Raw genomic sequence first — 13,386 nt, 5'->3', positions numbered from 1 at the left:
CTTCCATGTCTGGGGATGTTTTATTTTCCTTTGCCAAATGAAGGTGGGGTTTCATGCCTGAAGTCACCGTTTCACCGTGAGGGGGTTGAGTTTCACCGTGTGGTTTGTTTTCCCCTTGTACAAACACAAACTGCTGCAAGTTTTACTGAATCCCCTTTCCTGCCTGCTGTAGGTCTTCTCCAAAATACTTTAGGCCTTATGTTTCTGATATCCATGGCAGCAAATGTATTTCTGACTGGTTTGATTTCATAAATAACTTTCTCTGGGATGGAATCTCAGATTTAAAGCCTGTAGGCTCATAGCAAATAAATGAGACTTATTCCTTGCCCAAATCTGAACTGGTATGATTGAATATTGATGATCAGTTCCCCACAGCCCTAGACTGTGCATCTGAATAAGATGAATAATTCAGAACATAGCTAATATAAATTGTAAATGAAGTTTATTGCTGCAGAATCACATGCAGAGCATTAAGCCCAGTTTGTGTGTGTGTGATGGTATCAGATGGGCTTTTCCAAATGACCAGCACAAGAGAATCCTGCATTGGAACCAGTGCTCAGCTGTAGAGCGGTGTCTGTGCTGCAGAAATCCAGACTGGAGGTAAGAAGTGGACAGTGTGTGATCTTTACTCCCTGCAGCCATCGTGTAGGGGATGTTCCTCTTGGGATTTTCTCTCTGGCTTTTTCTGCTGATGGCTATAATGCAGAGAACAGCTAAATCACTAGATGGTGTAAACATTAAAGGTACTACTTGCAGAGTCACATTGTGTGGTGTTGATGTGAGAGACGTGGGACTGTATTGCCTGTGCTGATGGAAATGAAGCTGGAGGTGGGGACGTTCTGCACTTCCACAGGCTGAGCCATTGCACAGGCACCTGCTCTTCCAACCAGCCATGAACAACAGCAGCAGAGAAAGGGATAATCCTGTCAGGAATTGGAGGAGAAGGGAGGCGACAGTGCTTTAAAAAGTGTGTGTTAAGAACAGTTCTCAGTGTTATGGAAACACTCAGATTTCCTGGTTCCTGCTGCCTGGATTGTGGTTGCAGTAAGGGCATGGAGAAATCCGGACCTTGTGTTTATCCACCTGGGCACTGGAAGGGTTCCTGCTGTGGGAATATCTGAGCAGCCCTCAGTGAAGTACACAAACAATCTTGCTCTGTTTCATTCAGCAGAGGAAGGATCTTCCCTCTGTAGTTTACCTTCTGTTGTGCACTTGAATGTGAATGAGTGTTGTGTGTCTTTGTGTGAAGACTTCATTATTAATAGACAAATAACTGAGGAGAGTTTTCCTGGTGGTTCTCATCCCTGCTCTCCCCCTGGCCATTTCTTTCTATCTTACTCCTAAGACTGTGACCAGTCTTGCTTAAACTAAAGCAACATTCACATTTGGGTCTGACTTCTATGATTTTTTTTTTTATTTGCACTCTTGACTATGCAGATTTCAATTCAACATCACTTTAAAGAATGTGAAAAAGAAAACTCATTAATAAAGATGTTATTTATGAAGTGTCTCATTTTGTTTTTACATTACAACAGTTCTTTTAAGAGAAATTAATGCAGATTTCTAAGATCCTAATAACTATTTGTGACAGTGGCCTGTATTTCACTGCAGTCACCCCAGTTGCTGGCATCTCTGGGTTGAATAAGATTTATTTTGCTTGGATTTAATTAAAATTGGGGTTTAGCATGTACTGTATAACTGAGAGGTGATTGCTGTATTTCAGTCTTGGTTTAATAAATTTTTCAGCCATTATTGGCATTGGAGAAGGGAAGGATCTCCAAGTTTCCTCATTTATCCTCTTGCCAGATCAAGATTATTGCGTTATTATTTCTGTGTTTGGGTCCTGTGTGTGATGTGCCAAAGGTGACTTGTGGCATTCACTGGAGTACAATCCCTGCCTGCACAGGAGCTTCCTTGTATTTTGATGATTGCAACTGAGCACCAAACAGAACATTTGGCACCTGTTTATTTATAATAATGTCAGTTCAGGAAAATGATGGAGGTGGTCTCCAATCCCAGTGAATTCACAGCTCTGCTTGAGGTCGAATTGTTCTTCTCTTGTTTGTACTGTCCAAATATTTGGTTGTTACCAACCAAAGTCCAGTATTTCTGTTGACTGCACCGTGCTCAGATTTAGGTCACACAAATGTTACTTATGGACTGAGGAGTTACCTTAAAACAGCCTCATCCACTGGCTGCCACCTCACCCTGAGATAAACCACTCTTTGCACCAGTATCTGTGTGGAACTGATTTCTGTTTGGAAATGTGAGTGCTCTCAATGTCTCAAAGCGTTAATTTATACAATAAACTGTAGAAGAGAAGCTAAAGATCAGCGTGTCCTTTGACTCTTCTCCATGTGTTTGTTGTTATGTTATCCCAGCCCGGGCTGGAAATACAAGTGTGGGAAATAGAAAATAAGATGTTGCTTTGCAGAAGGACTTTGCAGAAAAGGAGTTTTAAACAAGGAGTTCTTCTGAAATTAGAAAAAAACAGGGAAAAAGTACATAGTCTGGTACTGAGCTGGGTTCTAAGGTGGGTATAATAATAATTCAGTCTGGTTTCTGCTGGATTTTTGTTCATGTGTGCATGAAGCAAATCCCCTGCCTGGAATGCTCTTTGGACATGGACAAAACGACATTTCCTTTGTTGCAATTCTAAAATGAGGTGAAAGGCTCTGACCTTACAGGGGAATGATGCACTGTCTGCCCCTTTCCCAGTGGGGATGACTGAAGCCTCCCTCACCTGCAAAGTGCTGGAGATCCTGCACAAACCGTGTGTGAATCAGTGGGGTTTTGGGTCACCTCCTCGGTGTTTGTGGCACCACAGCCGCTCCAAGCAGGAGCCACTCATGGTGTTGCACCCAAGTGTGACAAGATTTAGTAGATAAAAAACAGCACAAAAAACTTGGAATGTATAGACTTGGGTCCACTTGTAGTCCTGGATTCTCCTTCCTAAATGTGTGCTAATAAACACTCTCCTCACTGAAGGAGAATGTAAAGGCATACTTTGAGTGTTGGGTCCAAATGCCTGGTTTTGGCACAGGCAAATAACAATTAATGTTGCTTGGTTAGATTTTTCCCCCCCAAAGGGTGGTATTTCACTGTCAGAGTGGTTTGTTGAAGGTTTGGGGAAAGCCAAAAGCTTTGCTGGTGGGCAGGGCCTGTGAGCATCTCTAGGAAATACTGGACCAAGCTCCAATGTGCAGTGGAGGAAGGGAAAAATCAGGTGGGTTGACAAATGTCCCCATGCCAGGGAGGTAAAGAGGGAAAGCAGTTCAGAACAGGCTCCTGATGCTGCTGTGTGTGCTCAGCTCGTGTGTGGGCTGACCCAGGGGTGTGCAAACACTGCTGCTTGTGAGAGCAAAGGGGATGGAGCACTCAGGTGGTGAGAGGAGCTGTGTTTCAGTCAGCCTGTGCACACTGGGGGGGTATTTTGAAATCTGTCCAGTGTCCTACAACTGAGCTGGGCTTGGCTGAGTCACTGCAAACTGCAGGTTCTTGGTCTGCTGTTCCCCAAGGACAGAGCTGAGCTCACTTGTGTAACACACTTGACTTCTGACCGGATCATAAGCACGAGCTGCAAAAATTAAACCATACTTCAGGCTCTCTCGTGCCCACTGGCACTCAGAGATGGATTCTGAGTTCAGCCCAAGCTCTTGGTTTTAGCCCCAGGGCTCAAATGTTGTTTCCTCTCTGCATTCTTAGAGCAGATTTGGGTTTAGGCTCAAATAAATTGAAACTGTAAAAGGAAGACTCTTTTATCTGCCACTTAACTCTTCTGTTCCTTGCTCTGTGTGTGTTTGTAATATATCTACAGTATGTAAATATATATGTATACATATATATATACACACACAAGAGGTCTAATATGAACCCATGCAAAATATTGTTACTGAGATGCATTAGAATGAAGTTGCAGAGGACATTTAGTGAAATCCTCTGCTCATAGTAGGTTTGAAAGGGTAAAAAAATCAGGAGTTTGCAGTACAGAAAATTAAAAGCTCTTGCTTTACTGGCAAATAATTAAATACAGGAGATAGTGTGGGAAAAATTCAGATGTGCAGCTCCAGGAGAGCAGCTGGAGCTCGGTGCTGCCTGGACAAACAGCAGTTAAGCAGAACAGGAGGCAGAGCTGGGAATGTATTTTCCCTTTTTTAGAGCTTCTGTTTTGTTTCTGGCGTCAGAGACACTTCTAGCATTGGTGTAAAGAAGTCTGGATGTTCCTACAAAATGAGAGGTTTATTTGAGCGTGTTTTTAGGGAGTGTGTCCCATCCACTTGCTCTGACTCACTGCTCTGACAGCTGGCTCTGAGGAGCTCCAGTGAACATCCCCATAAGAAAGTTATGATGATTTGACATTTGTGCCTGAAAATTCGTCTGTAAAGAGAACTTCTTTTTGATTTATAGTATTTTTTTTATTTTTTCAGTCCCCCTCTAGCCCTCCTGTGTGCTATTACCACTTCTGTAACAGCCTTTTGTTTCCTTGTCTGTATTTTGAGTTGCCTCCCAAGTTTAAAAAACAATATGATTCTGTTTCTCCCGGGCTGGTTTGGAGGGAGCTTTTTCCCAACACTCTAATGCTTAAAATTCTGGGGAAGAAATTTGTAAAGAGGCCTCTATCAAAGAAGAAATTCTGCTTGTGTTTTCAGAGCTGTTGTCAGGCAGAATGCAAGAGAGAATTAGTACAAGGTTTACAGGTGTTGTTTGCCATTATTATTTGGGGAGAAAGGAGGAAAAGCCCAAAAAGTTACAGTCTCTGGGGTTAGTTGAAGTCAACAGAGCTGCTGCAAGTCTGACTGCAGAGAAGAATGTGTAACAGATCCTCACTCATGTGACTGGGGATGAGTCTATTTCTGTCTCAGTAAACATGAAATTATGAAATACAGGCCGTGGAGATGGGGCTGGGCAAGTCCTTGGCTGACCTGGTCAGCTGTCACTGGGCTTGTACACCTCTCTGGGAGTACAAAGTGAATTTGAAGTCACTGCAGAACGTTGTGCTGCTGGAAGATGTGTAGTGAAAGGAAAGCAGGTTCAAGGAATATTGCAAAGAAACCAGCCAGTATGTCAGCAGGTAAGAGGGAGAGTGTTGTGAGTTTCTGTAATGATACCTTACACACCTTGTGGGCGTCGGAGCACTTCATAGAGACAACATCTGGGGGAAAAAAAAAATCGCCAAGAAACAGGTTTGCTTTTGTACGTTCCAGATTTGAAATAAATTCTTTGTAAAGCAGGTGTGTGGCTGAGATTGGATCCTTTCTGCAAAATTAAAAAAAAAAAAGTGTGTGTCTCGAGGCTGCAAAACAAGGACAAGATGTGAGGGAAATGGGTCATGGATACTCTGCCTTTGCACTCCTGAGGTGGTTGCAGTGACCCCCTGCACGGTGGGGAAGGAGCTGCTCCTGCCCCGAGCCCTTTGCCAGACCCTGTCTCGGCCATGCCCTTCTCTGCTCCTCCAGGAGATGTGTCCCACCTGCACTGGGCCCATCCCTGGCACCCCTGCCCTGCATCAACCCCAGCTCTGAGCATCCCAGGTGCAAAGGTCAGTGATGTTCCCCACCCCAAATGCTGAATTCCTCCCCCAGTTTTCAGTTCTGCCCTGCCATGGCATCTCCTCTACAGCATCCACGTTCAGGTTGCTCAGTGCAGGAGGGAGGCTCGGGCAGCTCTTGGGATCCAGCCCGCTGCCAGAGGGGGAGGAGTGGGCACCGGGCAGGTTGACTGGGCAGGAGCTTGCTGGGACAAGCACAGCCTGCCTGTGCAGGCAGGTGGGAGGAAAAACAGAGCCTGTCCTGGGAACTGGGGGGAAAAGTCATGCAAGGAGGGAGGGCAAAACCATGGGGGAAAAAAGACCAGTGGGATCCTGGATTTCATAGAATCCCAGAGTGGTTTGGGTTGGAAGGGCATTTAAAACTCATCTCATTCCACCCCTGCCATGGGCAGGGACACCTTCCACTATCCCAGGTTGCTCCAAGTCCTGTCCAACCTGGCCTTGGACACTTCCAGGGATCCAGGGGCAGCCACAGCTTCTCTGGGCAACCTGTGCCAGGGAACCTTCCCCACCCTCAGGGAAGAATTTATCCCTAATATCCAATATATCCCTGCCCTCTGGCAGTGGGAACCCTGCACCTGATCCCTTTAACCCCTATTTCTGTACTCCCCTAGGGAATAACCTGTTCCCAGTCCTGACCTTTGGCAAATGTGTGGGGTTTTTATGCTAAGAGTGAAAAATGAGGTGAAGTGGAAAAAGAGCAACTTTCCCCCACCAGAATTCTCCAGCCCTGGGAAGGTCCTCAGTGGAAAGCTCTGCCTGATGGGCAGCACCAGGAGCCCATCACGTTCCTGGCACGTTCCTGCTGGCACAAGGGCCAGAGAAAACCCTCAAGCCCCAAATCCAGCTCATTCCCCCAGGTCCTGGTGCGTAACAAAAGCAGGATCAAGCCTTTCATTTTGCACTTTTAAACTCTCAAGGCCCAGTTTTTGCTCTTGCAAAAATCTGCTCATCCCTCACGTGCTGCTGGCGCCGCATTCCCCGGGCAGGGATGATGCATCTCCAACTCACAGGGAGGATTCCAGCTCCAGAGGAGCTCCTCTGACTCAGATTTCAAGCAGATGTAGTTGGGATCTGTGTGAGAGCTTCAGTAAAGGGGATAATTTGGATGGTGGCCTCCTTTCCCCTGTAAATCCTAATAAATGAGAGATGTCTCAGTAACCAAGTTGCTTTTCCCGCCTTGTGGCAGTTTCTGGAAACTTGATATTTCCAGGTATTTGAGTTCTATCATTTGGATATCCTTGTCTCCCCTTTCCAAGTGTTTGTATTTAAACAACAGACAGATTGTCAGTAAGGCAGGGGCCATGTGAATGCTCTTCATAAGAGGTGATTAAAAAAGCAAATGGAATGATCCCTCCAGGTTCACCCTTGGAAGTAGGAACAAACCCAGGCTTAACCAGTGATGAGTCAATGCAGAAATGAAGTGCCTCTTTACTGGTAAATTAAGGTTGGCTGCCATTCCCTGCTTCGAAGCCCATGTGCCCCCTGGGGTTTGGAAAGTGGTGATGCAAACTGATGAGTCACAGTTTAGAACAATAGTTTCTTCATGCGAAATGACTCAGGATAAAAGAAAAACAGGTTTTTCAAGAAGCTAATGAAATTATTAAAAAAGAAGAAAAAAAAAAGGAATAAAACAATAGGACATCTTTAACCCCTGTGTTGAAAGTATTATATCTTTTTCTAAAGGGGAAAAGTGGTGGATGCCTGAGATCAGGGGATTGAGTTGTGCCTGTTTTCAGCTCACTTTCCACTTCCAGAGGGTGCAGGTGGATAACCAGAGCAAAAAGCAATGGATACTGTGAGTACAAGCATAAGGTATATAAAAGCATCTCATATATATCTCAGCCTGGCCCCCTGTGAGGTCTGGCAGGATGCTCTGGGAATGGGAGGTGTCCCCTGCCATGGGCCAAAGAGCCCCTTCATGAGCCAAGAGCTCTGCTAGGTGCTCTAAAATGCCATAAAAATAACAGCCATATTACAGACCTGTTATTATCTGTAACATTATCTGTAGTATAGATATCTCTGTTTCCCCCAGTGAGGGTGGAATGTGCTGCCCTGCAGCTTCCATGGCCCCACAAATATCCATTTCAGGTATTCTGCGAAGTTTTCCTGCAGAAATTATCACCTCAGCAATCTGAATGCAAGTATGCACGATTTTTTTTTTTTGGTTTTTTTTTGAAGGATTTAATTACGTCAGAACAATTAGGTGAAGGGGAGGGCAAGCCACAGGCTGTCAATGGAAACACCATAATCGGATTGATCCAGCAAGCCAGAAACCAGGCTTATTTCCTCCCTTGTACTACATGTACTCACATGATGGGGAGAGAATTTCCCGACGTCCTCCCTCAACCCTTTGTGTCCCGCGCTTTTTTGGGGTTGTTTGAAGCAGGAGAAAGCTCGGGTCTCTGCCCAGGCTGCTGGCACATCCCCACTGCCACGGGATTTATCCAGAGTTCTCCCTCCAGTCAGGCTGCTCCCGGGAGGATTCCTGCTCTCACTGCTTTCCTTCCATCCATAGGTGGCAGCAGGCTTTAAAGTCTTTAACCTCTCAACATCGAGGTTTTTTTAAGAGCCCGGGGAGTTGTGCAAGGATCTCCAGAACTCTGGAGCGCGGAGCTGGTGCCAGGGGAATGGATGATTTTCAAGGAATGAACCGCCCTTTGCAGCTGTTCCCTGAATTGCTCCGGGAAGTCAAACAGCAGAGTCAAATCTGGGGGAAAGAAAGGGCAAATGGGCACCTATTTGGGGCCAGCACAGCCTTGCAAAGAGCAGCAGTTTTGTCAGATGAGTAACTCAGGGAGAATAATGTGGTTAACAGGTTTCCCTTTGAAAGCCTGTGAGTGCAAATTTAAGCAGCTCTGCTCGAATTTGCTTTTGGATGCCTCTGCCTGCAGTTGGGGATCTCTCCTCCTCTCTGTGCCGTGGTGGTGCCAGGCTCTGTCTGGGTCAGCTGCAGGTGGGATCAACCCAGAGAGCCAGCTCAGGACATGGGGACACGAGGGTGGCTTGGACAGGTTGGCTGCTCGTGCTCCAGCAGCACAGGGAGCATGATCTGCTCCTTGGAGATGATAATCCCAGCTCCAAGGGATGCTCAGGATCTCCAGGCCTTGGGATCTCTGCCCTGATACCTCCCCATCCCACCCCTCTCCTGAGGATGGAGCAGTTGGAGGAAGGTCAGCACCGTGGTGTTTTCTCCTCACATTAATTTTAGGTTGTGGGTCCCTGCTAGAACTGCTTGGCACGTCCCGGGGAGTGGTGCCACGTGCCGAGCACACTCCAGTGACTCTCCTTTTGGTTTGCCTTTTATTTTCCTGAGTTTCGTGCCAGGCTCACACAAACAACTCAGCTGTGCTGACAAGGACCAGCCAAGAGCCACACTGGCTGCAGGAAGAGCTGAGAGGTCAGAGGGCTCCTCGGGAGGCACGACTTGCTTGGAGGAGGCCAATGAGTCACAACCACCCTCCCAGGGTGATTCACTGGGAAATTGTTAAAGCATGGAGAAAGAAAAGCTCAGTGGCAGGTGCACCAGTCAGGGGTAAGGAAAACTCTCCCTAGAAGTCGTTATGCTTCTCCTGCAAAAATTAATCACTGCTTTAATTGAACAAGATATTCTTCCCCCCCTGCCCGGTAGCTGGTGGAGTGTTGCTGGAGCAATGGGAATGACTCACTTGGAAACCACAAAGGTGACAAGAATTCTGACAGGCAGCAGAGCAATCCTAAATAAAACCTTGCAAGCTGTACGTGGTGCTGTAAGATTAAATAATAATAATAAAAAAAAAAAGGTAGTGACAGTAGTGCCTGCATGCCCAGGGTTGGTGTATGGCCTGGAGGGGAGGCATCCAAAGGGGGAGGAGAAAGCCTGGGTTTGTGCATGTCCTGGGGCTGTGAGGGAGCAGGATCAGGCCTGGTAGGCAGAGGAGCTGAGACAGGACGTGGTCCCCTCACTGTCTGTCTCCTCCAGGACACACACAGCCCAGCCAGCTCTCTGCTGTGCCCAGCTGCACCTCAGGGAAAGGCATCCTCCCTGTCCATCCTCAGCCTCCCTGCCTGATCCTGCAAGGAAAAGCACATGCTGACTTACATTTTGCTGTCCTAATTACATGATTAAACGCACATGTTTTACACAGCTGACCTGCACAAGGCAAGGAGGTGATTCCAGGCGGGGGTGCAGTGCCGATGCCTCTGCTGGAACGTGGGGACTGAGGCTGCTGAGCCCCCTGGGCTTTATCCCACACCACTGGTGAGTGAGACCCTTCCATCCTCACAGCCCCTGCTCTGGAGTGAAGCACGACCACTTGTTTACAACCAGGAGCTGCTCTGCAGGCAAAATTACCCCTATTTTGACACCTCTCAGGAGCACTGAGTGACGGCTCTTGGAGAGGAGCAGCAGCTCAGCTCAGGCTGCCGTTGACAGTTCCAGATGACAGGAATATGAGGGATAATTATGATGTAATTAAGTTGAAGTGATCAGCTCATGTCTGTTTAGTGTCTAACATAAAATGAGCTGGTGATCTCGGTCTCCTTCGCAGTGGCCTTTGGTTGGAAACCAGTAACAAGTGGGATGGGAGGGGGTGCTGGCATTCCAGGGGGAAAGGGGGTCAGGGAGAAGGGTCCTGCCCAGGCAGGGGAGGTCCTGCAGGGGACTGGGCTTCTGCAGTGTTCTGCCTGTATCTGGGTGGCTTTTTACCTTCCCTGCTCTGGGAAATTCCCAGAGAAGGATTTCCATGCCAGACAGCTGTGAGAACAGTGGTTCTTCACCTGCTGTAGCAGAAAATGCCAATTTGTGCGTGACCCAGTCACTGGCTGTGCTCGCTGGGCTCCTGCCTGGCCTGAGGGGGAAGGAGGGAGCCCTCAGCTTCCATCACCCTCACTGATCCTGAGCACCCATCTGGAGCAGCCCGAGGCTGAGCCTTGGTGATGGCTGGTGCCCCACAGAACCACAGAATATTCCAAGTTGGAAGAGTCAAGCTAATGAAGGATCACCAGCTCAGGACATGAGTCAACGCCTTTCTCTCTTCCCACGAGGAACTGGATTTTTCAACCTTAAGCTCTGGGAATACAGTTTTTCATCTATCAAGTTCTTCAAGATCTTGAATATCTATAGATGAAAACTGTATTTATATAGCTAGCTATCTATAGATATCTATTTATATAGATATTCATATATAGAGATATTTCAAGATATTCAATATAGATGTGCCTGTATAAAAGATACTTTTATAAGACTGAAAACCTTTTTAAATCCAGGTAAATGTGGGTGCTGGCATTGAGGGGATGCTCAGCTGTAATGCCTGAGCAGTTGCTGTGCCCGCAGGTGGGAGCTGCATAAGGAGATGCTCTTTAACCCAGCACCTTCAGCACAGGTTTGCTTTCTGGTGGTGGTTGGTGCCATCCGGCCTGGTTTGGTTGGTTTTCTCTCAGCAGGAGAAACGTTAGAACAGGTGTTAGGTCGTGCTTGTGTTTTAAAGGCATTTCCCATCGGGGTTCACATCTGTGTTGGGAAAGCCAGAGAGAGGAATCGCAGGTGGGTGGGGGACATTTGCAGTTTAAGCACCACAGTCAGCAGAACCCCTCCTGCTCAGGCTGGGCTCTTTGATTCTGGCTCTGTTATTCCCAGCCTCCACCTGTGCCTGCTGCTCCGACACACCGAATGCCTGCAATTACTTCCAGAAGAAGTTCAGGCTCTGTTTGAAAACACCCATTTCCCTCTGGCTTAAGCAGCCCATGCCTTTATCCAAAAAAAAGACCTCCAAGTGCTTTTTGTCTCTGGGCCAGGGATGCAGCAGCTCCTGGGCAGCTGAAACAGGGGGCTCTGTCTGCATCGGGTGAATTCTGCTCCATCTCCGCAGCAAATGCTGCTTTTTATTTATTTTCACCATTTCCCTGTGTTAACCACATGGGAAGTAGCTGCTGTGCTGCCAGGCTGGGTTTGTACCTGACAAGAGCTCACAGATTTCAGCCTCTCCCCACCCTTCCCCCGTGGTTTGCTGGATTGTTTGATGAAATAGTGGTTCCTGTGGAGCTCACTGAAGGTGACAAAGGCAGAGCTGCCCTTGCACGAGCACAGCAAGCACCACCACGGGCAGTGGGACAGTTTCCTCAGCTGCTCCCAGGCTATCCCAGGAGATGAAATTGCTTTGCAGGCGCTCAGTGTGATCCACGTGGCAGCTCAAACCAGCTCAGCTGGCGCTGCACTTCCCAAAAACGCTTTCCCCGGCCCCGGGACGCCTGCCCGGAGGCAGCAGTGCCCAGGCTGAAACATGCACAAGTGGGGTGTTCAGCATCAGGACCTTTGCCAGTGACCTTGCTGGGGCCTCATATTCCTGCAGGAAAGAGCAATTCCCACATGCTGCCACCACAAAACTGCTCTCGGTGCACAGCTGTGTCACCCTGGGTCACCTCTGCTGTCCATCCCAGTGGTGGCGGGTCTGGTAGAGCTGGAGTGGGCTGGGCCAAACACTACACACAGAAGGCTGAGTGTTGCTTTTTCGTGAAGGTTTTGTTGATTTATGAATTTATTTTGCCAGGTCCAGCCTAGCTCCTGCTCCCCAGCTCGCAGGGGGTGAGGGGGGGCACAGGGGGACAGCCCCGTGTCATTTGGAGGAGCAGCGATGGGTCTGGTGTGTTCTGCACTGTGATCACCTTCCCTGGCATGGCCTGGGTGTCCCTGTCCTCATCCCTGTCCCCATCCCTGTCGCTGTCCTCGCTGCTGGGCTGGGAAGGTGCTCAGCAGCGAGGGGAAGCTCCGCTGGAGCAAAGCCCCTCTCCGCGGCATCAGATCCCGCACAAACCGCCCGGGGAGCTGCGTCAGGGAGGGCGAGATCAGCCCCCCTTTGTGTTCCCAGGGCCAGCTGGCCCACATCGACCTCGAAAAAAAACCCCAGCCTTGTGCAAGGCATCGTCCTCCCGAGCAGAGCTGGTGGCGGCGAGGGGAGGGAGGGAGGCAGAAGGGGCCGGCGCTGCCGGGAAGCCAAAGGCGCTGTTTTGGGGCTCGTTTTGGCTGGTTCCCCCCTCCCCCGGCAGCGGGTGGGATGCTGCGGCTCGGGCTGACACCGGCTGTGCTGCGGAGATGAGTCACGCGTTTCGCGGGGAAGATGATGCTCTCGGTGTCGCCAAGTGATGCCTCTGCTTTCCTCTCCTTCCCCAGGTGAAGGTGCCAAAACCCCTCCGGTACCTAAAGGGGCTGCGGGAAGGCTGGAGAGGGACTTTTTACAAGGGCATGGAGTGACGGGGCAAGGGCGAATGGCTTCGAGCTGAGGGAAGGTAGATTTATATTAGATATGAGAAAGAAATTCTTCCCTGTGAGGGTGGTGAGGCGATGAAACAGGTTGCCCAAGGAAGCTGTGGCTGCCCCATCCCTGGAAGCGTCCAAGGCCAGGTTGGACAGGGCTTGGAGCAACTGGAAGGTGCATCCTGTGTTCCCTCATGAGGAAGCAGAGAGTCACACCGAGTTTCAAACCTCAGCTCGTGTTTCCCAACAGGCAGCTGTGACACCTCAGTCACTGGCTCTTCTCTAATGCTTGGGGTGGAGAACACTGCAGGTGCCTGTCAGGTGGGCTGGTGGGATGCTGAGAGGGGGCTGTGGCTGCTGGTGGGGTGGGGGAGGCGCAGCCATGCCCACGCTGCTCCCAGCCCGTGCTCCCGAAGCTTGGCTATTTATACTCCTTCCTCCTCCTGGTGTGTTTGTCTGAGCCAGTTTTAGAGCTGTTGTCTAGCACACACACAGGACTGGGGAGATGCTTGCAGGCTTCAGATTAGAGCAGTGACCGAAGTCCCCATGGCTTGGCACACGCCTGGCTCTTGTCCTGCCAATAAATGTGCTGCTGCCCTGTGGCTGG

The sequence above is a fragment of the Empidonax traillii genome, unplaced genomic scaffold, assembly GCF_003031625.1.
Source record: "Empidonax traillii isolate 1590-97213 ecotype Southwest subspecies unplaced genomic scaffold, ASM303162v1 scaffold499:size456302, whole genome shotgun sequence".
Taxonomy (NCBI): domain Eukaryota; kingdom Metazoa; phylum Chordata; class Aves; order Passeriformes; family Tyrannidae; genus Empidonax; species Empidonax traillii.
Note: the sequence above shows the minus strand (reverse complement) of the source record.